Source organism: Neolamprologus multifasciatus, chromosome 20 (genome assembly GCF_963576455.1).
Source record: "Neolamprologus multifasciatus chromosome 20, fNeoMul1.2, whole genome shotgun sequence".
Classification (NCBI taxonomy): Eukaryota; Metazoa; Chordata; class Actinopteri; order Cichliformes; family Cichlidae; genus Neolamprologus; species Neolamprologus multifasciatus.
In genome coordinates this window covers 20,397,448-20,421,874 of record NC_140458.1, presented here as the reverse complement: position 1 = coordinate 20,421,874, position 24,427 = coordinate 20,397,448, and the positions used below count along the sequence as shown (strand labels likewise).

The window sequence follows — 24,427 nt, the reverse complement described above, 5'->3', positions numbered from 1 at the left end:
TTGTTCCCCCCTCCTTTGTCCTCCTGTTTCCCCTCCCTCTCCCCTCCAGAGAGGAGTTAAACAGTTTGATGGCGTGTGGGACAAAGAAGTTTTTAAGTCTGTTGGTTCTTGTCTTTGGGAGAAGCAACCTGTCACTGAACAGACTCTTCTGGTTGTTTATGGCCGTGTGCAGAGGATGCCCAGCATTGTCCATAATGTCCAGCAGTTTCTTTAGTGTCCTTTTCTCTGCCACTGACACCAGAGTGTCCAGCTTCATGCCGACCACAGAGCCAGCCTTCCTGATCAGTTTTTCCAGCCTGGATGAGTCCTTCTTTGCTGTGCTGCTCCCCCAGCACACCACAGCATAGAACAGTACTCCAGCAACCACCGACTGGTAAAACATCCTCAGGAGCTTCCTGCAGATGTTAAAAGACCTCAGCCTCCTGAGGAAGTACAGTCGGCTTTGGGCTTTTTTGTACAGGTGCTCTGTGTTGCATGACCAGTCCAGTTTATTGTCCACCCACAGCCCGAGGTACTTGTACTTGTTGACCACCTCCACCTCCTCCCCCTCTATCTGAACCGGCAGTGGACCTGCTCTGGACCTCCCAAAGTCCACAACCAGTTCCTTAGTCTTTGAGGTGTTGAGTTGCAGGTGGTTTGTGTGACTCCATGCGACAAAGTTCCTCACCAGACTTCTGTACTCCTCTTCCTGATCATCCCAGATACACCCCATGATGGCTGTGTCGTCTGCAAACTTCTGAATATGGCATAATTCAGAGTTGCAGCAGAAGTCAGAGGTGTACAGGGTGAAGAGAAGAGGGGACAGCACAGTTCCCTGTGGTGCTCCTGTGCTGCTGACCACAGTGTCAGACGTGATGTCCTTCAGCCTGACGTACTGTGGCCTGTCGGTGAGGTAGTCGGAGATCCAAGCCACCAGGCAGGGGTCCACCTCCATCCTGTTCAGTTTCTCCTGGAGCAGACAGGGCCGGATGGTATTAAAGGCACTGGAAAAGTCAAGAAACAGGATCCTGACCGTGCCTTTTCCCCCATCGAGGTGTGAGTGGGCTCTATGCAGGAGGTACAGGATGGCATCCTCCACTCCGACACCCGCCTTGTAGGCGAACTGTAGTGGGTCCTGGGCATGTTGTACCTGTGGTCGGAGGAGGTTGAGGAAGAGCCGCTCTAGAGTCTTCATAAGATGTGATGTCAGTGCCACCGGTCGGAAGTCATTCAGCTCATTGGGCCGGTTCCTTTTGGGGACCGGGACGATGCAGGATGTCTTCCATAGGGCGGGCACTCTCCCCAGTCGCAGACTGAGATTGAAGACTCGTTGTAGCGGCTCCCCAAGTTCAGCAGCACACGCCTTTAGCATCCTCGGACACACCTTGTCCGGACCTGCTGCCTTTCTGGGGCGAAGCTTCCTCAGTTGTCTCCTGACCTGATCCACTGTGACACTGGGAGATGATTGGAAGGAGGGGGGGGGGAAGATGTCCTGCTGCTGAGAGAGGGATTGGAGGAGGGGGGTGTCATCATAGTGTCAGGAAGGGGGGGAAGCAAGGGAGGTAGGAGAGTGGGGAGAGGGCTCTGTAGTAAAGGTGAGGGTGAGGGTGGGGGGGTTGTGGGCTGGTCAAACCTGTTGAAGAAGTTGTTGAGTTCGTTAGCCTTCTCCACAGTCCCCCCCACTGTGCTTTTCTTGGTGTTTTGGCCTGTGATGGTTTTCACACCATTCCAGACCTCCCTCATATTGTTCCTCTCCAACTTCTGCTCCACCTTCCTCCTGTAGGTGTCCTTTGCTTCCCTCAGGCAGCGTTTCACCTCCCGCTGTGCTGCTTTCATCTCCTCCTTCACTTTGCTCCTGAAAGCCTTCTTCTTCATGTTGAGGACAGCTTTGACTTCCTGTGTTATGTTGAGAATAGACTCCTTGATATAGATCAGAGTTAAAGAGAATATAGTTTGTGATTGCTCGCAACATTATAATATTGCGGTTAATGAGTGTAAGAATACAAAATAGAAAATAGGCCTGGGATGGGAACAAAGAACTGAGGTGCAAGGACAATCAACCCCCACCCCCAGGGCATGAAACAAAGAACTGAGGGTGAGGGGCAGACAAAGGGCAAATGGGCACTACCATAAAAGGAGATGGGGGTCAGGGTGTCAGCACCCTTGGCCACTGTAATAGTGTATTTCCATTGTGGGGGTGTTTACTGTAGGGGGGAGGAGACCAGAGGTTATAACTGTAACTGTTGTGTGGAGTTCTTTAGATCAGCCTTTAGCATAGGACTGCATAGGAATGCAGTGTGCTGATCTCCAGATGCATCTGTAAGAATAATGGGTAATAAAAGGATTGTGTAAAACATGGAAACATCTCAGAGTGATCTCTACCAGGACCAAAAGAATCGCAGAGACCGGCGTTGTCTCAACAGTTACCCACGGTTTGTTATTAGGGTAACACCGTACCGTCTTAGCAGGGGCGTCCGTGTCCACACAAAAGTTGAGGTAGTCAGTGTGTCGCCCCCTCTATGTCCTCACCATGTGGGCTCAGAAGCACGTCCCAGTCTGTGGTGTCATAACAGTCTCTCAGAGCATCCTCCTTTTCTGGGGTCCATCTCCTGATGGAGCGTGTTGTGACAGGCTGCCTTTGGACGAGGGGTGTGTATTGTGGCTGTAGGTAAACCAGGTTGTGGTCTGACTTCCCTAGTGGGGGGAGGGGGGTGGCTCTGTATGCATCTCTCACATTAGCATACAGTAGGTCAATTGTCCTGTTGCTCCTTGTGGGACAATTCACAAACTGGTGAAAAGCAGCCAGAGTAGAATCCAGTGTGGCATGATTAAAGTCTCCAGATATAATAATGAAAGCCTCGGGGTTTTGTGTCTGAAGTCTTGCTGTGACTGTGTGTATTTTCTCACAGACAGCTGTTGCGTCGGCCTTCGGAGGGATGTAAACACACACACAGATCACATGACTAAACTCCCGAGGTAGATAATATGGCCGCAAGCTAACAGCTAGCAGCTCCAGGTCCGGACGGCATACCGAAACTTTAACGGAGACGTGTCCGGGGTTGCAGTATCTGTTGTTAACGTAGACAATGAGTCCCCCACCTCTGCTTTTTCCGCTGGCCTGCGTGTCCCTATCGGCTCTCACGGATGTGAAACCGCATAGGTCTACGTTAGCCTGTGGCGTTAGCTCGGTTAGCCACGTCTCCGTGAAGATAAACAAACTGCACTCACGGTATAGTCGGTGGTTGTTCAGAGCACACAGTTCGTCCATTTTATTCGGTAGCGAGTTCACGTTGCCCATTATCACTGTCGGGATTGATGGTTTGAATCGCCTCCGGTGATCCGCTTTCCTCGCTCCGGCCTTGCAGCCTCTGTAGCTCCTCTTTATCTCAGCCGGGATGTTGTGTCGCATGCCGGTCTGTCCCTTTGTTCTTAGAGCCAGCAGCTCCGCTCTCGAGTAGATGAAGGAGCTGGTTCCAGAAGTTTTAAAAAGTGCATTATCCATCTTGTATCGCTATATCTAAGAGGTAGAAGTACAGTAACTAGAGGAAGGTGAAATAAAGTTTGAAAGCCTAGTCTAAAAAAAGTTAAGAAAAAGTGCGGTGTTGCAGAGCTACTTGGAAAGGCTGCCGTCACTCCAGCGCCATCTTGGAGCCAGAGCTCTGGTGAAAGAGCTCTGCAAAGAAGAGTAGGCAGAATTCCTCCACTGTGACGTGAGAGACTAATAAAGTTATACAGAACATGATTGCTTCAAGTTATTGTTGCTAAAGGTTGTTCAACATGCATCAGACACTGCTTCTGTATTTTGGCATAGATTTTGTATTTCAATTTTTTTCTTAGATTTTTTTTATTATCAATATTTAGTATAAAACTCATTTACTTAAATCTTTTTAAGTAAATAAATAAGTAAGTAAATTTATTTTAAATTAATTTAATTTCAAAGACTTAGCTTAACACTTACAAAAGGTATATTACATATTTTAATAACACAGGTTATGGTTTAGTGTTTTCATCAAAATTTTCCATCCCCTCAATGCCAAATACCTTGTACCATATACCTTGGAAATAAGTAGTAGTGGCATGAAGGATATCTGACATTTACATGAAAAGTAGGATGCTTAGTAAATTAAACAGCAAGCAGTCTGATACTGTGATGATAGACAAGGAGGAAACTTTAGCTTTTCTTTCATCGTTTCCTGGGTGTTCGAAGTCGTGTCTTTTCATCAACTATCAATAATCCAAGACCTAAAGGCCTTAATTCTAGTGTTCCTTAATGTGTAATGGCAATGCACAGACACTGAAGAAAACAATAAACATGATAAGGGATGTGTGATGAAATGTGGATGGCTCATAGAAAATTATTATTAGTCTATAACATAGGTGTCAAACTCTGGCCCGCGGGCCAAATTTGGCCCGCAGCCTAATTACATTTGGCCCACAAAGCCATACCAAATTACTATTAGAGCTGGCCTACTGGTATTATGCAGCTAATATATATATTGTTTAGTATTAAGCTTTGCTTGTTCCATATTCACTTTTTCAGCAAAACGTGTTTGAGTCCATAAGAAAAGATTCATTCTTATATCTGGAGGAATAAATATATTTCAATAAATATTAACGTTAGCCCACGACTTTGTTCCAGTTTTGAATTTTGGCCCACTGTGTATTTGAGTTTGACACCCCTGGTCTATAATGTTAAAGTGGATTATGAACAGTCATATTCCTCATGCAGAACATGTTTGATGACCTGCATAAAGTCTGCCCCATTAACATTTTTTAGATTAAGATGGAAGCCTGTTTTTATGGACAATAAATACATTGCTGAGAATAAAAAATTCAGTCATAAATTCATCATAACAGTGGCTTTCCTGGAATAATTTCAACACTGCATGATTACGGATCAATGTGATTCTAGTATTTATGGTGTATTTATTTATTTAGAAACATACACCCCAATGAAGACTTTCTTTCGTATGGAGTCCCGCAGGAGACATGGGGACAAAAAGGACAAAACTTTTTGTCCTTCTCGCAAAACAAACTCGGGATCTCACAAAACAAACTCGGGGTCTCACAAAACAAACTCGGGATCTCACAAAACAAACTCGGGATCTCGCAAAACTTTTGTGAAATCTCGCAAAAGTTTTAGCCGCATTCTTCCCGTTAGCTTCGAGCTAACGGTCGAGACCTACTACAGCCGGGAGGAACACCGCTTTCCCGGCACATCGTGCCTTGACCTCCCGGTCGGCTTCGAGCCGGCGTCCGAAGAACGCGGCTAAAACGTTTGCGAGATCTCGTAAAAGTTTTGCGAGATCCCGAGTTAGTTTTGCGAGATCTTGCAAAAGTCCGTCTTAATTTTTTTTTCTCCCATGTCCCCTGCGGGGCTCCGTACTTTCGTGTACTAGTATAATTAGATATTAAATAGAAAGAGGGTGAGAGATTAAAACAGTTTACTAGAGCGTAACATAATGTAATACAGAAAGAAGAAGAAAACAGCTACATTGCAGCAATACTAATCATTGAAACTGTAATTTTATTCATCCATCCTGCAGACACAGCTGTGCCTAGCTTATATTTTATGTTTACATCTTTTTGTTTTTGGATTTAACCATAATTAAATAATTCATTTTTGCTGTTTGCTTTGTGCAGTCTTTTTCCAGTCGATAAAATGAAATAAAATTGAATTTAACTGAATTGGAAATTAGAGCAGTCCTTAAACATTCCTTTCCTGACTTTGTGAAATGAAGTGCAACAAATGATTATTTTGTATTGTGAATTACTGAATTGATATTAACTAAAATCGTAAATGGTAAATAAATAATGAAAAAATAATTTCAACAGGAATATTCTCTTATCTAAAATCAACATTTAAGTTTAAATGTACTATATTAAAATATAACACACGCAGAACACACAGTACTTTTCTTCATTTTTCTTATTTTTGGTTGAGAGAGACGACGCTTGTTGGCATGGAGGATGCCAGTGTTTTTTTCCTGAGAAATGTTTACACATTTTTCTGAGTCATCAAAAACAATCTGACTTTCATTAGTAACTTTAATGCTGTTCTATAGGCTGAAGCACCTATTTTTAGTTTTTAACAACAGGGTTTAGGATCACAATCTTTGTGTTTAATTAAAAGAGAGTCCCACTGTGTTTTGATTAGTGGTACTATGGCTCACTCTATTCCTGCTAATTACTAGTGCAATTGTGTTTCCATTGATAGCCAGTTGGTCATCAATCTTCCTGTATCCTTTTTTTAAACTTTAAGAAGTCACATGATCACCTGAGATTTCAGCAATATTAACAAGCAAACGACTCATCAAACATTTCACAGCTTAGCAGTCATTATTTGTAATGTTGACACATTTTCATGTAACTGGTAACCCAAAAGGGACAATACATCATCGTAGAATTTCTTTTCTGTTTAGTCATTGTGGATCAGCAACAGGGCCTTTAAAAATATGTCTATATGTCTGTGCATCGCATTCTGAACTTATTTATTTATGCCTCTGGGCATTCACAACCTGCTGGTTAATCAGTAACACCTGACAGCAAAAAAGTTCTGGTTGCCTGAAAAGCTGGTGGAGATTTGAAGAAGAGTAGAGCACCTCTCACCAAAATTAGATGTAAATATATGACTTTTTTATCTAGATGTCATGTTAGTGACAATATTCAGTTTATTTTTAAAAAGATAAGACAAGATAACTTTTTCATGACCTAAATGTGTTTGAAAACGTTAGTTGTTTACATTTGCATTGGTAACCAGAAAACTACCCGTATTTTAGTACATTAATCAGTAACATCTTAGTGTTTTAAAGAGTAGACAGTTCATGAATACTGAATACATGAATTAAGAGCCTCTTTAGACAAGGAAAGAAAATCACCAGTTTGATGAAAATTGTTTTCGTAAAGACAGTCCCAGGAAAAAAGAAGCAAGAGTACTCTCTCCTGCAGACTTCATTAGCATGAACAGTCTCAGAAAATCAATAGTCAACAGCAGTGTTGATTAGAACCAAGCGCAATGCCTCCGGGCACTGATGTAGGTTCCATTAATGTTAATGTGTGCCCAGAATCAGCTGTTGGGTGCAGACTCTGTGAATCAGAACATAGGAGCAAACTGCTTTGGCTTAGAAATATAAGAGAGGGACAACATCTCTGTTTAAAAGAAATTCATTAGGACAGCAGTTACTTGCATGGTACTCACAACATTACACTCCAGCAGAACACACGTTAAGGTTCTTTAGGAGTGTTTGACTTTGAAGAAGCTGTATCACAATCAGAACTAGAATCAGAATCATCTTTATTTTTGCAAAACTCTTACTAATCATTTCACTTTACATCCCATCTGCAAGTGTCAGAACAGGAATTCGACTGCAGTTCAATTTCGTCTTGTGCATGCAATGCATTATTTTAAAAATAGGCAGTATGTGCAATATACATCAGTCATTGTCATGGCAGCGCCTTATATATCACTTGAGCAGCAAATCACACCTTGACTCATGTGATGAGGCACATGAACGACTCTCTTAAGGGACAACTCCCAGTAGAGCTTAAATACCTGGGAATCTGAAGAACTGACGAAGCTTATCCAATGAGAGGTGAAACGTCTTGAAGAAACTTAAAGAAGTCCAACCACTTTTCTTTTCAAGCTCCTTAAATTAAAAGGTTTGCAGTTTATAAGAAAAGACTCCAGGTGAGAACTACATGACCTTCCTAACACAGTCACATCAGTACACCAGCCTTTATTGATTTAGAAGCAGATTTCGCGTACTCTTGTTTTTGCCGAGAGTGCTGCCCTGTAATCTGCTCAAAAAACAAAACAAAAAACAACCTGCTGGTCTCAATAACTATAACCCTAGTGAGATGGTTTGGAATGCATTTGACTGCAAAGTAAGTAAAACCAGCAACTAGTGTATAAAATGGCTACATATAGTAACTACAGTATATATATATATATATATATATATATATATATATATATATATACATATACACACATATACATATACATATATATGTATATATATATATGTGTATGTGTATAAAACAACGCCCAGCACGCCCCTGCGGGCGGTTTATCCTTCAAGCTCGGGTCCTCTACCAGAGGCCTGGGAGCTTGAGGGTCCTGCGCAGTATCTTAGCTGTTCCCAGGACTGCGCTCTTCTGGACAGAAATCTCCAATGTTATTCCCGGGATCTGCTGGAGCCACTCGCCTAGCTTGGGAGTCACCGCACCTAGTGCTCCGATTACCACGGGGACCACCGTTACCTTCACCCTCCACATCCTCTCGAGCTCTTCTCTGAGCCCTTGGTATTTCTCCAGCTTCTCGTGTTCCTTCTTCCTGATATTGCTGTCATTCGGAACCGCTACATCGATCACTACGGCCGCCTTCTTCTGTTTGTCTACCATCACTATGTCCGGTTGGTTAGCCACCACCATTTTGTTCGTCTGTATCTGGAAGTCTCACAGGATCTTAGCTTGGTCATTCTCCACCATCCTTGGGGGCATTTCCCCCACAGTCCCCCATAGTATACAGGAACATCTGCATAGTATACAGATGTTCCTGTATACTATGCCGGCCACTTGGTTATGGCGTTCCATGTATGCCTTTCCTGCTAGCATCTTGCACCCTGCTGTTATGTGCTGTATTGTCTCTGGGGCATCTTTACACAGCCTGCACCTGGGGTCTTGCCTGGTGTGATAGACCCCAGCCTCTATGGATCTTGTGTTCAGCGCTTGTTCTTGTGCTGCCATGATTAGTGCCTCTGTGCTGTCTTTCAGTCCAGCTTTGTCCAGCCACTGGTAGGATTTTTGGATATCAGCCACCTCCTCTATCCGCCGGTGGTACATACCATGCAGGGACCTGTCCTTCCATGTTGGTTCCTCGTCTCCCTCCTCTTTCTTGGGTTTCTGCTGCCTGAGGTATTCACTGAGCACTCGGTCAGTTGGGGCCATCTTCGTGATGTATTCTTGGATGTTCGTTGTCTCATCCTGATATATATATGTGTGTGTGTGTGTATATATATATATATATATATATATATATATCTATATATATATATATATACATATATACATATATGTATATATATATATATATATATATATATATATATATATTAGGGGTGCAACGATACTCGTATCGATATTGAACCGTTCGATACAGTGCTTTCGGTACGCATATGTATCGAACAATACAAAATTTTTTATTTATTTTATCAACTTTCCTTCTGACGGTGCTGTCTGTGTTGAGCGCTCAGTGGATCTGTGCTCGACAGTGCAGCCTAGGCGGAGTAGTCGAACGCAGATTCACTGAGCACAGGGCAAGCTAGCAGACAGAAGTTAAGCTCTCCTTGCAACATGGCAAATTGAACCTCCCCCACCCTCATTCAGATCTGGCGTTTGGAACTATTTTGGTTTTCATGTGAAGTATGACCCTGAAGGTAAGCGTGTCATGGACTAAAGTAAAACAGTATGTTGGATGTGCCAGCAATGCTCAATTACATGGGTGGGAACTAGTGTGTTAGCGCAGTTAGCTGTTAATGTGTTGGCCGTCCAGCCCCACGCACGGGGCGATCCGCGGTAGCTCGTTAACGGAGATTTGCCGTGTTGTGGCGTTAACGTCATTTCAATGAGATTTACGCTGACAGCACTAGTGGGAACACAACGAATATAACTGCACATTTATGCTGACATCATCCTAGTGCAAAGACAAGTGGAAGCAGAGAAAAACAACAAGCAGGCATGCTACAAACTTTACCCGAGTCATTTAGACAGCCGTTAGCACATGATTCTCCTTATGGGGACCTGATATGTTTAATATGCTGCTGAGAATATAGCCCAGAAGAAGCGTATAGTATAGCTTTTATTTTGGAAAGAGCCATTTCTCTGTAATAAACTCTCTTTTCCAAAGATGAGTGATTCCTCAATCAGATACAGGGCTCGCAAAATCGCTAGCGATTTTTCCAGTCGGGCTACCAAAATCTCTCTGCCCTGCCCGTCGGCCTATCGTAGGAAGGAAAAATCTATGTCAATGCTTTTGCATTCTTTCAGAAATGTAGCTGGGTAATTATGTCATTGGCATCGGTGAGCCACTGTCAATATGTGACATATTGAAATCGCGTTTGAATTTGCGCTTGTTTTTTGCTTTCACTTTGCAATCGCGTGAACTGTGTATAGAGAGCGACAGCACTGATTGGTGAGTGATGATAATTTGCGCACCAATTCCTCTGACATCGTCTTATCAATCATTAGCTTACTATGCAAACATGACAGGTGAAATCTCCCGCAGCAAGCTTAAACATGTGAGAGGTTGATCGCGCAGAGAATCGCTGAGCGTTATGTGAGTGCGTGTGTAAAAGCAGCAGGATATATATTTTAGTTCTGCTGAGCCAAATAAGACAGGTCAGGGTGAAGAAGTGACAGCCAAAGAAAAGCTTACCACAAAACGGAAAAGTTATGACAAATCAGACTATAAGGCAAAAAGAAAGTGCAGCTTTATGGTTTCATGGACAAAAGAATTTCTGTGGCTGCAATATGACGAGCTAAATAACCAGGGCTGCACATAAGTGGTCCGCAGGTGCGCATTCGCTGTCAAAATAAAAAACGTGCACAAGATAAGAAGTTGCAACGCGCGTTTGCGTCCATATAAAAGGCAGTGTTTTTGTCCGCTAGAGTGGGATTTTCACGGCACATTCTGCACCACATCTCTGTGCGTTCATCATTTGTTTGAAGCCAGCTCCCCTCCTGCAACCACTTTTCCGAGAATACGCGCTTCTTTTGTGGTTCGGACTCCTTCTGACATTTCTTTGGAGGTGGAGGAACACCAAAGTAATTGCTTAAAGGAGCTTCTTCGACATCTTTAAGAGTTCTAAACAAATGTCTGTCCTCCTCCTGAAAATCTTATGTACGCAAACACGCGTTGCAACTTCTTATCTTGTGCGCTCTTTTTATTTTGACAGCAAATGCACACCTGCGGACGACTTCTGTGCAGCCCTGGTTATTTAGCTCGTCATATTGCAGCCACAGAAATTCTTTTGTCCATAAAACCATAAAGCTGCACTTTCTTTTTGCCTTATAGTCTGATTTGTCATAACTTTTCCGTTTTGTGGTAAGCTTTTCTTTGGCTGTCACTTCTTCACCCTGACCTGTCTTATTTGGCTCAGCAGAACTAAAATATATATCCTGCTGCTTTTACACACGCACTCACATAACGCTCAGCAATTCTCTGCGCGATCAACCTCTCACATGTTTAAGCTTGCTGCGGGAGATTTCACTTGTCATGTTTGCATAGTAAGCTAACGACTGATAAGACGATGTCAGAGGAATTGGTGCGCAAATTATCGTCACTCACCAATCAGTACTGTCGCTCTCTATACACAGTTTGTGCGATTGCAAAGTGAAAGCAAAAAACAAGCGCAAATTCAAACGTGATTTCAATATGTCACATATTGACAGTGGCTCACCGATGCCAATTACATAATTACACAGCTACATTTCAGAAAGAATGCAAAAGCATTGACATATATTTTTCCTTCCTATGATAGCCCGACGGGCAGGGCAGAGATATATTTTGGTAGCCCGACTGGAAAAATGGCTAGCCCCGGGACGTCGGGCTAGCGATTTTGCGAGCCCTGTGGTGAGTTCAGAAATTGTATTTTATTTCATGCAAGAAATGTTTTGTTGTATTATATTGCTCATTTCATGCAAACGGAGAGCCAAGGTAGTAGATTTATGTTGTTTTATGTTAAAAACGGGAAATCGGGAAATGCCGAGCTAGAATCGGAGTTTGATCCGCTGAGCGAGAAACAAGATGGCGAGCCACCCACGGACCCATTGAACTGTACCGAGCAGGAAAAGGGAAAATGCCCCCTGCTGGACGTTGAGCTCTTTCGCAAAAAAAACCTGGTAGGATTAATCCATACACCTCTGCAAAAGAACAGCGGACTTTCAAAGCACTGGATAATCATTTGGAGTAATTCCAGGATTAATAGTTAAAGGACACAGAGACAACTTTCTTTTGTTTATTTGTTTGTTTAAGGGATTTATTCAGCCTTTTGCTGAATTGTTTTGAGTTTTACATTTATTTATTTATTTTTGTAAATTATTTTGGTCAACCTTACATTTTAATGCTGTAATGGTGTTAATGGAAATGTAAATAAGTTTGTTGGGTTAAAACAAAATAAGAACTGGTTGAAATTGAAAGGTGAACCTAGACCAAGATTAAATTAAATCTTGGGCCTAAAGAACTGAACTTGATTTAAAATAACACAGTGTTAATGCAAATAGATCAAAGGATAAACTTGAACTTAGAACTTGAAATAAATAAGACAATAACCTAGGTTGAAAATAACATCCTTCTAAAGCCAAATAAAAGGTTTTGAGATAAATAGGATAAACTAACAGAACATACTGAACAAAAAGGGGAAAGAAAATATTTTGTTTTCCTTAAATGTGTGATGTTGAATGTTTTATGTAATGTGTGTCAACTGTCTATTCTCTGTCTTCACAAAATAACAAGCCAGCAATTTAAGCGTATTTCCTGGTCTGTGGTCTTTATTACACGCTACACTCATTACTACTCTAGTAGTCGAACCTAACTGGTCCTAGTATACTGTAACGACTCCAGAAGTGTTACAGGTGCACCACCACATAATGGGTGCCAGGTCCGAGCATTCCTAGATGAACAGTTTCCTGGAAAGTGGATTGGTCGTCGTGGGCCAGTTCAATGGCCCCCAAGGTCTCCCGATCTGACCCCCTTAGACTTTTATCTTTGGGGTCATCTTAAGGCAATTGTCTATGATGTGAAGATATGACATGTGCAACACCTGAAACTATGGATACTGGATGCATGTGCTGGCATTTCTCCTGTGGTGTTGCTATCAGTGTGTGAAGAGTGGGGGAAGAGGGTTGCATTGACAATCCAACACAATGGGCAGTACATTGAACACATTTTATAAGTGGTCAGAAACTTGTAAATAACTCATGAAAGAATAAAGTTACGTTGAAACCAAGCACGCCACTGTTTTTCTTGTGACATTACCAATAAGTTTGATGTGTCACATGGCCCTCTTCCCATTGAAAAAACAAAAGTTGTATCCAAGATGGCCGACTTCTAAATGGCCACCATGGTCACCACCCATCTTGAGGAGTTTGCCCCCTCACATATACTAATGTGCCACAAACATGATTTTAATATCACCAACCATCCCCATGTTATTACAGTGTATCCATATAAATGGCCCACCCTGTATATTAAATATGAGCAGAATTTCATATTTTTGTCAGTTTACAAAAACACCAACTAATAAAGCAAATGCTCTATTCAATGAAAACCTCTCTATCAAGATAAACTGCTGGAATAATAATTAGCCCTACAAAAATGGTCAAATTAAAGAGCCCACAGGGGTAATTATTATGGGCGTTTAGCTGCTAATCAGTGATGCAATGGTAGATGAAGATGAAGAGAATGAATGGCAAGTACAATAATTAATTACACTAACGAAGCATATCCAAGCGTGTTAAAGAATGTGACAATGTCAGGGATGATGTTTGTCATTCTCACAGTTAGCTGCTAATTAAGAATGTGTCATGGGCCGGGTGAGTCTCGCCATGTTTGGCCATGGCACCGCCAATGGGCGGATTCTTCATCAGCTCACCTGGCATCTGCATCTGTTTGCCATCTGAAGCAATCAGCCAGTGGTATTTAAGGTCAGCGTTGTCAACTGTTCTTCGCCAGTTCGTCTGCTAACCTCTGTTAGTACAGGCATCTCAGTTGTCTATGCTGTTTTCATGCACTGCTTGTATTGCTCAAATAGAAGTGAAGGAGACTGTCAGGTGATTTTTTTTTTTTTTGCTGTAGATGCTGATAGATAGGATTTCTGTTAATGCCTTGGTAAGAATCTTGGTTGTGGTATGATGCTTATGTAGCAACCTATTATGTTTAAAACTAGTTGGGGAAAAAGTAAGACTTTATCCCGTTGGGACTAAAAATAACTGGAGTTAAACCACATCTTAAATTTGCATAAAATAATGCCACTTGCTCTGTACAGGTGACCTGATGAAGAAAAATCACAAATGGCATCAAGTTCAACTTGTCGCTGTGATGAGCAAATGTTGCACCTGATCCTCTCCTCCACACAGTCCTCATTAAACTAAACTAAGCATTGCAACTAGCCGGTGGATTCTTCAATTTTACACACACAAAGTGTCACAAAATGACCCCTTTTGAACTGCTTTTATGTTAATCATATTTTCTTCCATTGAGTTACTGGTCCTGTCACTAGTTAGTAGGGGTGCAACGATACACAAAATTCACGGTTCGGTTCGGTTCGATACTTTGGTGTCACGGTTCGATATTTTTTCGATACAAAAAAATGTTCATGCCTTTTTAATTTGTCATTTATTAAATTTTCACGGCACATTCTGCACCACATCTCTGTGCGGTCATCATTTGTTTGAAGCCAGCTCACCTCCTGCAACCACTTTTCCAAGAATACGCGCTTCTTTTGTGGTTCGGACTCCTGACATTTCTTTGGAGGTGGAGGAACATCATAGTAATTGCTTAAAGGAGCTTGCTTCTTCAACATCTTTAAGAGTTCTAAACAAATGTCTGTCCTCCTCCTGAAAATCTTATGTACGCAAACACGCGTTGCAACTTCTTATCTTGTGCACGTTTTTTATTTTGACAGCGAATGCGCACCTGCGGACCACTTATGTGCACCCCTGGTTATTTAGCTCGTCATATTGCAGCCACAGAAATTCTTTTGTCCATGAAACCATAAAGCTGCACTTTCTTTTTGCCTTATAGTCTGATTTGTCATAACTTTTCCGTTTTGTGGTAAGCTTTTCTTTGGCTGTCACTTCTTCACCCTGACTTGTCTTATTTGGCTCAGCAGAACTAAAATATATATCCTGCTGCTTTTACACGCGCACTCACATAACGCTCAGCGATTCTCTGCGCGATCAACCTCTCACATGTTTAAGCTTGCTGCGGGAGATTTCACTTGTCATGTTTGCATAGTAAGCTAACGATTGATAAGACGATGTCAGAGGAATTGGTGCGCAAATTATCATCACTCACCAATCAGCAGTGTTGGGACTAACGCGTTATTAAGTAACGCGTTACAGTAACTACGTTATTATTGTGGTAACGAGCACGGTAACTAGTTATTATGCCAAAATCAGGAACGCGTTAGTCGTTACTGGGATTTAGATAGGGTCGTTACTCGTTACTTCGTGTGGTGGCTATCGCGGAGCTTCCACAGATTCAATAACATTAGCAAGTGTTGGAGGCCAGCAGGTGGAAGAGAAGGAAAAGAGACCCAAGGCGGCCGCCGGTCCAAGTGTGAACTGAACTTCAGGTAAGAAGTTATGACCTGCAGTCTATCTGGGTCAGATATAAACCAAGTTTAGGTGGAGTTTATTTTCGTTATTCTGACTTTTTCCGTACTGCGTACTAGCTAGCATGACGGAGTTTCTATACAGCTGGGTGGGTGCTATAAAGTTAATGATGTTGAACTTTATTTTGTTCATAAGTTATTAGAGTTGCCAACCGTCCCGTCTGGTATTCAGAGAAAATATTACGCATTTCTTATTGAGGTGAAAAGGAACAATTTGTCCCGTAATTCGGCTACATTGAAAAAGGCACAAAGCTGGAGTTATTCTGTGTCTTTGCTGCACAGCTGCCTCTTCTTCTTTCATTCTCCCCCCTCCCTCTCCCGTTTCTACTTCAATCATGAAAACTGATCAATGATCAGCTGATCGGCTCTCTTGTTTGTTTATCGCCCACTTTGCGCCAGAAACAGGAAACCAGCCGATGTCGCGTTAAACAACAGCAGCACGTTTAAGCTTGATCAGCTGTTGTTAGAATTTATTTAATATTAATTCCTAGTATCAGCTGATGTTTGCTGGAGCCACAGCTGCAAAAAAGCTGCTGGTCATGATGTCGGTTTGTTTATCTGGTGAGAGGGAAACATGAAACCAGGAGATGTCCTTACTGAATCATCAAAGCTGAACAGGTGATGGAGATACAGGTTTACCTTTTAGGTGACATAAATGAGTTGAAGGGAAGTTATGAACTGTTTCTGAGAGACAGATAACCCCAGGATCCTTTTTAGGTAGCTGACAGCTGGTAACTGTGCAGGAGCAGAGCTAGCAAAGTTTTGCCAGAGGTGCCAGGTGGGGCATTAACAGGGAGAGGTGGGCACAAAGAAATACTTTTGTTTCTTATTCTCATTCAAAATGTCTAGCTTTTAAAAAATAATTATCTGAATCTTACAACAAACGATTGATGCATATATACCATCAAAACAGTGAACATTACTGTCACAACAGCGTTTGTTTTCATTCAAAGGCTTTATGATTTTTCCTATAATGGTGGGCTGGTCTCTAGTCAAAATGCCTGGGCCGATTTTTTGTCCCCGCCCAGCCCTGTATGCAGCTCATCTGCAGTCTGGTGTTACCTACATCTTCCTATTCAGAAGGCAGAATTTCTGAGTTCTGAGTACAATCAAAGCACCACGACTGCAGTTTTTTGTGTTGGATGTAAAAGGCGCACATGACGCTGTGACGTAGGCTAGAATCATGGCAGCAGTCAATGACGGTCCAGGCGTGGGATTTCTCTCGTGGAAATATGTAATATCTTTTCCTTTCTATTGGTAGGTGGCACAGTGCACTTGTGGCAAGTAAGCAAGCTAAAAGACTGGCAAAGTTATGGAAGCAACACATTAACAAGAGAATTCTGAGTAAAACCAAAGTTACTTTCCCTAGTAACTAGTTACTTTGGAAGTAACGAGTAACTTGAAGTAACTGAGTTACTTTTGATAGAAGTAACTAGTAATGTAACTAAGTTACTATTTTAAAGTAACTTACCCAACACTGCCAATCAGTGCTGTCGCTCTCTATACACAGTTCGCACGATTGCAAAGTGAAAGCAAAAAACAAGCGCAAATTCAAACGTGATTTCAATATGTCACATATTGACAGTGGCTCACAGATGCCAATGACATAATTACCCAGCTACATTTCCGAAAGAATGCAAAAGCATTGACATATATTTTTCCTTCCTACGATAGGCCGACGGGTAGGGCAGAGATAGATTTTGGTAGCCCGACTGGAAAAATCGCCATCCCCGGGACGTCGGGCTAGCATTTTTGCGAGCCCTGTATCTGATTGAGGAATCACTCATCTTTGGAAAAGAGAGTTTATTACAGAGAAATGGCTCTTTCCAAAATAAAAGCTATACTATACGCTTCTTCTGGGCTATATTCTCGGCAGCATATTAAACATATCAGGTCCCCATAAGGAGAATCATGTGCTAACGGCTGTCTAAATGACTCGGGTAAAGATTGTAGCATGCGTGCTTGTTGTTTTTGTCTGCTTCCACTTGTCTTTGCACTAGGATGATGTCAGCGTAAACGTGCAGTCATATTCGTTGTGTTCCCACTAGTGCTGTCAGCGTAAATCTCGTTGAAATGACGTTAACGCCACAACACGGCAAATCTCCGTTAACGAGCTACCGCGGATCGCCCCGTGTGTGGGGCTGGACGGCCAACACATTAACGAGCTAACTGCACTAACACACTAGTTCCCACCCATGTAATTGAGCATTGCTGGCACATCTAACATACTGTTTTACTTTAGTCCATGACACGCTTACCTTCAGGGTCATACGTCACATGAAAACCAAAATAGTTCCAAACGCCAGATCTGAATAAGGGTGGGGGAGGTTCAATTTGCCATGTTGCAAGGAGAACTTAACTTCTGTCTCGCTAGCTTGCCCTGTGCTCAGTGAATCTGCGTTTGACTACTCCGCCTAGGCTGCACTGTCGAGCACAGATCCACTGAGCGCTCAACACAGACAGCACCGTCAGAAGGAAAGTTGATCAAATTAATTAAAAATTTTGTATTGTTCGATACATATGCGTACCGAACTGAAAGCACTGTATCGAACGGTTCAATATCGATACGAGTATCGTTGCACCCCTACTAGTTAGCTAACATTAACTAATATAGGGCTGATATATAGGTGGCAACTAATAATATTATATTCTGTACTTTTACAAGATGGTGCAACACATGGTGTAAATTATACCTAATATATGTAAGGCTTCATGTCCACTTTAAAACCAAGCGCTAATACAAATAGTGTGAAGACACTGCATGGAGAGGCACAATTCCACCAAATCTTTTTAACAGCAATTGTAGGTCAAGAAAAAATTAGAAAGGTGTTTTGTTTACATTCAAGGCTTTACCTTTCTATCTGAAATTTTTCTCATTTTGATGTTCTCTTTAACATATTTGCACTGATGACCTCTCTAAGCTTTACTGCTCCCACTGGTTTTATTGGTTCACAGAACAGAAGGAAAATGGTTCTGTGTGAAAAGGTTTGCAAGTTTAAACATTTAATTAATCTCAAACGCAAATGGCAAATAGATGGAAAAACAGAAATAATAATAACATAAATGACAATGATGCTCTTTAAAAGCAACAAAAAATCAGTTTGTCCTTCAGAGTCTGGCTGATTAAACACTTAGAGCAGAGCTCAAAATCGTCATCTACATGTTTGCTTAATCAATGTGTTTCTGTGTGTTTCAGGGAACATGGAGAAATTTAAGACAGAGGTGGGAAAAAAAAACTGTAACAGTGTGAAATGCTGAACCTTTTGATAGGTCTGTAACACACATTCCTTTGCAGGGGATTTGTAGGTGTTTAATGTTGCAGAAATCCAGCTATTAAGGTCTGACAGTCAGAGAGTGGTCCAACGACAGAGAAGAAGTGGAGGCAGGAAGCTTCGGTTTTCTCTGATTGAAATAAAACAGGAGTCAATGCATTTCATTTGTTGACACTGTGCACAGATGCTTTTTCATTAACAATGCTTGGAGAGGCATGCCAGCAAACAAAAGGAAAAAAAACTGGGATATTCATATGCCAGGCCTTTTTCAGTGATGGCTATTTACCTTAATTGAAAGAGGTGAGATTTTCAATTACAAAACATAAGTAGGTGCCAAAGGAGATGATCCTTTTGAGATATTAACTGTTGTTCAAGAATACTTAATGATTTTTGTGTTTTTTTTAACAGAAGACTGTTGCAAACAAATACTTCCAGAAATACTAGAGAGCTGAATGGCTCCATGAAAAACAGTTTGCAGACTTTAGTGTTTGCAGTGATCATTTTAATATGGGCCAGTTTCAAAATGGATCCCATTTACTAAAATGCGTATTGAAATGCACATTCAAAATTACCATTGGATTCATGAAACATGCACACTGGCAATTTTTTTCTCGTCTGGGACAGGGAATGCAAATCATTCTACATCAATGGGCTAATGCGTGTTACCTGCAATCTACAGTCTGTGTATTGCCAGACTATCTTTTCTTTTTCATAAGGAGGTGAGATTAACGTTGATATAAAAAAAACCTATTCAGACCATATGAAAAAGAAAAAAAGAAAAAACAGGTGAAAGCAGGTGACCTGATTTGTCAGCCTGAGATGAAAAATTTCCCTTAAGCACTTTCTTCAACATCTATAGGATTTTGCTAAGAAATCACATTTTTCTTTTCTTGTTGCACAACTTTAGATGTTGTCTTGATGCATGCTCATTCATCCAGGTAAGTAAATCCCAAAAGGTTGATTCTGTTCATCTGGATGTAGCATTTTCAGTGAGAGAAATGTTTCGTCACTCATCCAAACAACTTCTTCAGTCTCAGCTGACTGGTTTGAGTGAGGAGTCAAGGAGGCCATTTATGTGAAAAGACCATCTCTGAATCTTTTGCCATCTTACAATGCTGTGATTGCAGCCATTCCCCGATTCTCTGTAAATGGTACTCATGGCCAGTGATCAACACACTTTGATCAATGAGCTTTGATCACTGGTTGTTGATCAATGGTCATGACAATTTGCATATTAATGATCAGCTGAGACTGAAGAAGTCACTTGGATGAGTGACGAAACGTTTCTCCCATTGAAAACGCTACATCCAGATGAACAGAATCAACCTTTTGGAACTTTAGATGATCTATACATAGATAAATAGGCAGACTTTGCAGGCTCTTAATCCATTAGAGCATAGTTTGTTGTCTATGGTGGTCCTCATGGCTTTATGGTCCCAGCTGCCTTCAGATCATCAACCATGATGATACATCCTGCCATGTAGTTTTGAGCTGATCCACCATCTTCCTCATGATTATCCACAGCCCTTAAGGCAAGATCTTGCATGACCTTGAGGCGGAGGGTGATAGATGGTCATTTAACATTTCTTCCATCTGCAATGAATCGCACCAACAGCTGCCCTTTCTCACCAAACTTCTTGCTGATGGTCTTGTAGCCCATTCCATGCTTTTGCAGGTCTACAGTCCTGTCCCCGATGCCTCTGGCATCTCTTTGGTCTTGCCTATGGTAGTGGAGAGGTTGAAATGGCAGAAACTGAATATGTGGATAGGTATGCTTTTGTACACATGAGTTGAGATAATGAGTATCATTGATTGATTGATTATAATCTGATTGCCATACAGACACACAAAGTATACACAACTTTGATTGTAATATATTTTTCTGGATTTCTGGTTGATATTTTTTTCTCTAATTTGCAGTGAGATAGTGCTAATAATAACAACGTTAATTTGTGAGCAAATTTACAAATTCACCAGCGGGAATTTGTTCATTTTGAATTTGTTCATTTTAACATTTTGACTCTAATGGGGATGACAATTTATTCAATGAACATCATGTTTTAATCATTATGATTTGGAACTAGTAAGTAAGACCAGATATCTTTTCGAAACCAGAATGTTATAGGCTTGTGGCACTTCTTTGTGACCTGGAAGCTATTTGTATTTTTAAAGGAAAAAAAAAAAAAAAAAAAAAAAAAAAATATATATATATATATATATATATATATATATATATATATATATATATATATATATATATATATATATATCTACTATAAAACACAAGACTTTAAACTCTTATTGTGATATAGATACAGTTAAGGCTGGATCAGCTAACTTTGAACCATCCCTTAGTTATGCTGCTATAAGCTCTGGCTTCAGACTTCTCATGGTAGACACAGCACCCAATATAAAAAACACCACATACATTCCAGATGTTGTACATCAATTTAGAAATTCATATTAGGAAAAGGCTTTAGATTATGCAAAATAAAAGAAATAGGGGTTGACTCATAGTCAGATTATGCGCTATAGTGCAGACAACCAGTAAAACCCCCCACGAAGACTGAAAAGAAAGTGTGAAAGAGTGTTATGCCACAAAGAAGACGGTCTTTCAGAAGTTAATTAACAGGTTCAGCATGCTTCTACTTTTTTTCTCCATTTTAACAATTCAATAGGTTTTCTACATGAATGGAAACGAGCTCATTAACATTTTCTATAGTTCCTGCTCCACTGTGAAAGAATAACTTCTGTTCTTCTGATGGAAAAATGGAAATCACTGCCTTCAGTTGTTTCCTGTGGCTTGTAATTCATGCTACACTCTTTTGTTATTTCTGTGTGTCATGCTCTGAGTGGCAGATACAGTACCACACTGGTCACAATGTATACATATATAGAATAAATTGGCTGACTTTTTGAATGTCAAAAAAAAGGATCAGTTTTCTGGAAGCTGTGCTATTTTCTTCACTTTTTTAAAGGACATTTAGCATGCAGACTGTAGGAGCTAAGGATTGAACCAGCAACCTTCCAATTAGTAAATGATCTGCTCTACCTCCTGAGCCAGATGGACCCAAACCTCTTGTATTATTTGACTTGTATTTGGCTAGCAACTGTTAAGGTTCAATATTGCTGCTTGTGTATGTGATTTTGCATATGTTGCTTTTTGCAGTGTTTCCGACTCCTTCACAATTCTCCACTTAAGCAGTCAGTTTTCTCTTTCCCCAATTTGCTAACCCAAATTTTGATTTCCCACCTGAAATAACAGCATTCCTTGTCCTCAGCCCTAGGTCAGGGCTTGCTTGTGAGGTTCAGGGACACAGGTGCCGTGAACAATTCAACCAGAAACTTGCCTTAACATGTCCAGTGATGTCAACCTAGAACTTTCTTCCGACCGCTGCATGTGGAAAATTGATCCAGGTCTGCTTTGCCCCTGAAAATAACACAACTGAGACATTTTCATTATTATCATGAGTGCTTAAACTACCCGTTTCTCTCTCTCTGGTCAGAAATACCAACTTATGTCATGTATGTAAGCATGTTCTTCATTGCATTTTATGTATTCATGTTCAGTGAGTGTAAGCTGTTTCTTCATTGCATTTCATGTTATATGATCATGTTAATGAAGTGTAAGCTGCTTCTTCATTGCATATCGTCAGGTTTAATTCATGCATCTTTTCACTGAGTTCTGCATTCGAACTATCTCACTTCTGATTCTTTCCAAAAATAATTTCACATGTAACAATTTGTGTATGTGTGTTTTCTATTTTCTGTTTACCTCTTTGTTGTGATCTAGGGGACATCTCTAAACCATCATGAGTTCAGGCTTCAATTTCAACCCAATTATATCCTGTATTCTCGCAGTCGAACTCGTCTGGGCTTCACCTCTCACTGGTCTCCGTCCTTCTCTTCACAATGTCCTGTGTTGTCTTGAAATCTCCAGCCACTTTAGTCCCAAGTCAACTGTTTGCTGCTTCTCTGTTTCTTCTCCGTTGATCAGTCTGCAGTTCACCATGCATGTTTTCATCACGTGGTTTCTTCTTCTCTGTTGATCCTCTCAGTCATCTCTTTCAAGATTGCTCCAAGCATGGCAAACCTGAAAATCAGTGTCCAGTGCTTTCCCACAGTTCTTTATCCCACTGTTCAACTGCCCAGCCTGTAATTCATAGTACATGTTGCATCACGTGCTTTCTTACATGCTGCTGGTGTCATCAGTGTGGTTTCAGTGTTAATTGGTTCAGTTGCACTGTCTTTTGCCTGCTGTTAATTCTTCAAGTCCACGATGTTCTGTCGGTCTTCATCAGGAGATTAACTGTCCTTTGAGCTTCTTCTCAGGATGGGGACAAAGTGAGAGGTCAAGCTATAAAATTTAAAGCCAAAACCTGGCCTGTTTTCCTCCCAATTCTGTTAATCTATGGTTTGTACTCAAGATTCCAGGTTGAGAGAAGTCCACCTCTTTGTTGACACGCTAAAGCATACAATTAATATCCTTTTCATTTCTTTTCTTAAAACCTCCATTTGCTTATTCTTCCTAGAGTTTTTAACTCGTCTGTTTCTCTCTCTGGGTGCTCCCTTGTCACAGTCAGTTCCTTTTATGGGCATGCAGTTCCTGTCACACACACCATTTGCTATTTTCTGTTCCTCTTTCCTATTTTACAGCCTAATCAAACTCTTTGGTTCTACTAATTCTTGATCTAAAAACAATGCACCCTTATTTCACACACACACTTTTAACTATACTAAATTCTTTGCATTTGTCAGCATTCACATCAGTCTTCAGCGTGCTCAACAGAGCTCTTTCAGACATCAGGAATCGTCTCACACACACCGTCTTTTCTCTCACACTTCCACTTTTCACTCACTCTACTATCAACTTTCTTAAGTTTTTCTTACTTATTATTTTTGTACAAATCACACCCTATCACTCAAAACCTGCTTCTCACAGCATTCACACTCTTAAACTGTGACAGAAGTTGAGGAATATAACTCAAAATACGCTTTCCTAAGACTATTAGACATGCCTTTCATAATCAGAAAGAGCAAGTCAAAAAAAACAAACAAAAAAAACAATTGAAACCTCTATTAATTCTCACAGCACACACAAGAAATTAAAAAAAATAAAACACACCAGCAGTTATTGCTGGAGAAAGGTTACTACTGAACGTAATATGTTAGTCTTAAGCATATACAATGCACTCAATATATTTATATATATATATCCAAACTCAGTCACAGATCACACATTCACAGCAATCAATTCGAACTCTATTTATACTCTCGTAATGAGCAAAACCAGCATCTTAGTTACAGGCATTTAGCAATATTTGCAAACAATAGTTACAAAGCTCAATAACACTCTAAACCAAAAGCAACAATCTCCATGCGCGTCACCACTCCTCATTTGCATTCACACACACACCGTTTAAAAATAGCTCCAGCACTGACTCAGACTCCTTTCACACAGAGATCTCTTATTCTATATTACAAGCGACGCCTTATATTACAACTGCACAGATTTTTAGGCCTTTTAGCACCTACACAATTTCGGGAAATTTAACCTAACCGCCCAGCGGATAAACTCTATCAGTTTTTTGCGATCAATTCTCCAGTCTCAGACTCGAACTGTTTCTGGCCTAATCTCTAACATCCCTAACTCAATTTAAAAGCGTCAACCAACCCAAACTTTGCCTGAAGCTCTATTTTTGGCATTTCACAGCCAAGGCTTACCCCGAAGTTTTAAGTTAAAGTTACACGCCCGAAGTCCAACTTCTGCTGGCCAAAAAA

At 41.0% G+C, this 24,427-nt stretch overlaps 1 long non-coding RNA gene across 1 annotated transcript in view; it reads left to right on the top strand.

The window, feature by feature from the left end:
• Positions 1 to 24,427, top strand: part of LOC146494855 (uncharacterized) — a 328,407-nt gene that overhangs the window by 23,749 nt on the left and 280,231 nt on the right. The window lies entirely within an intron of this gene.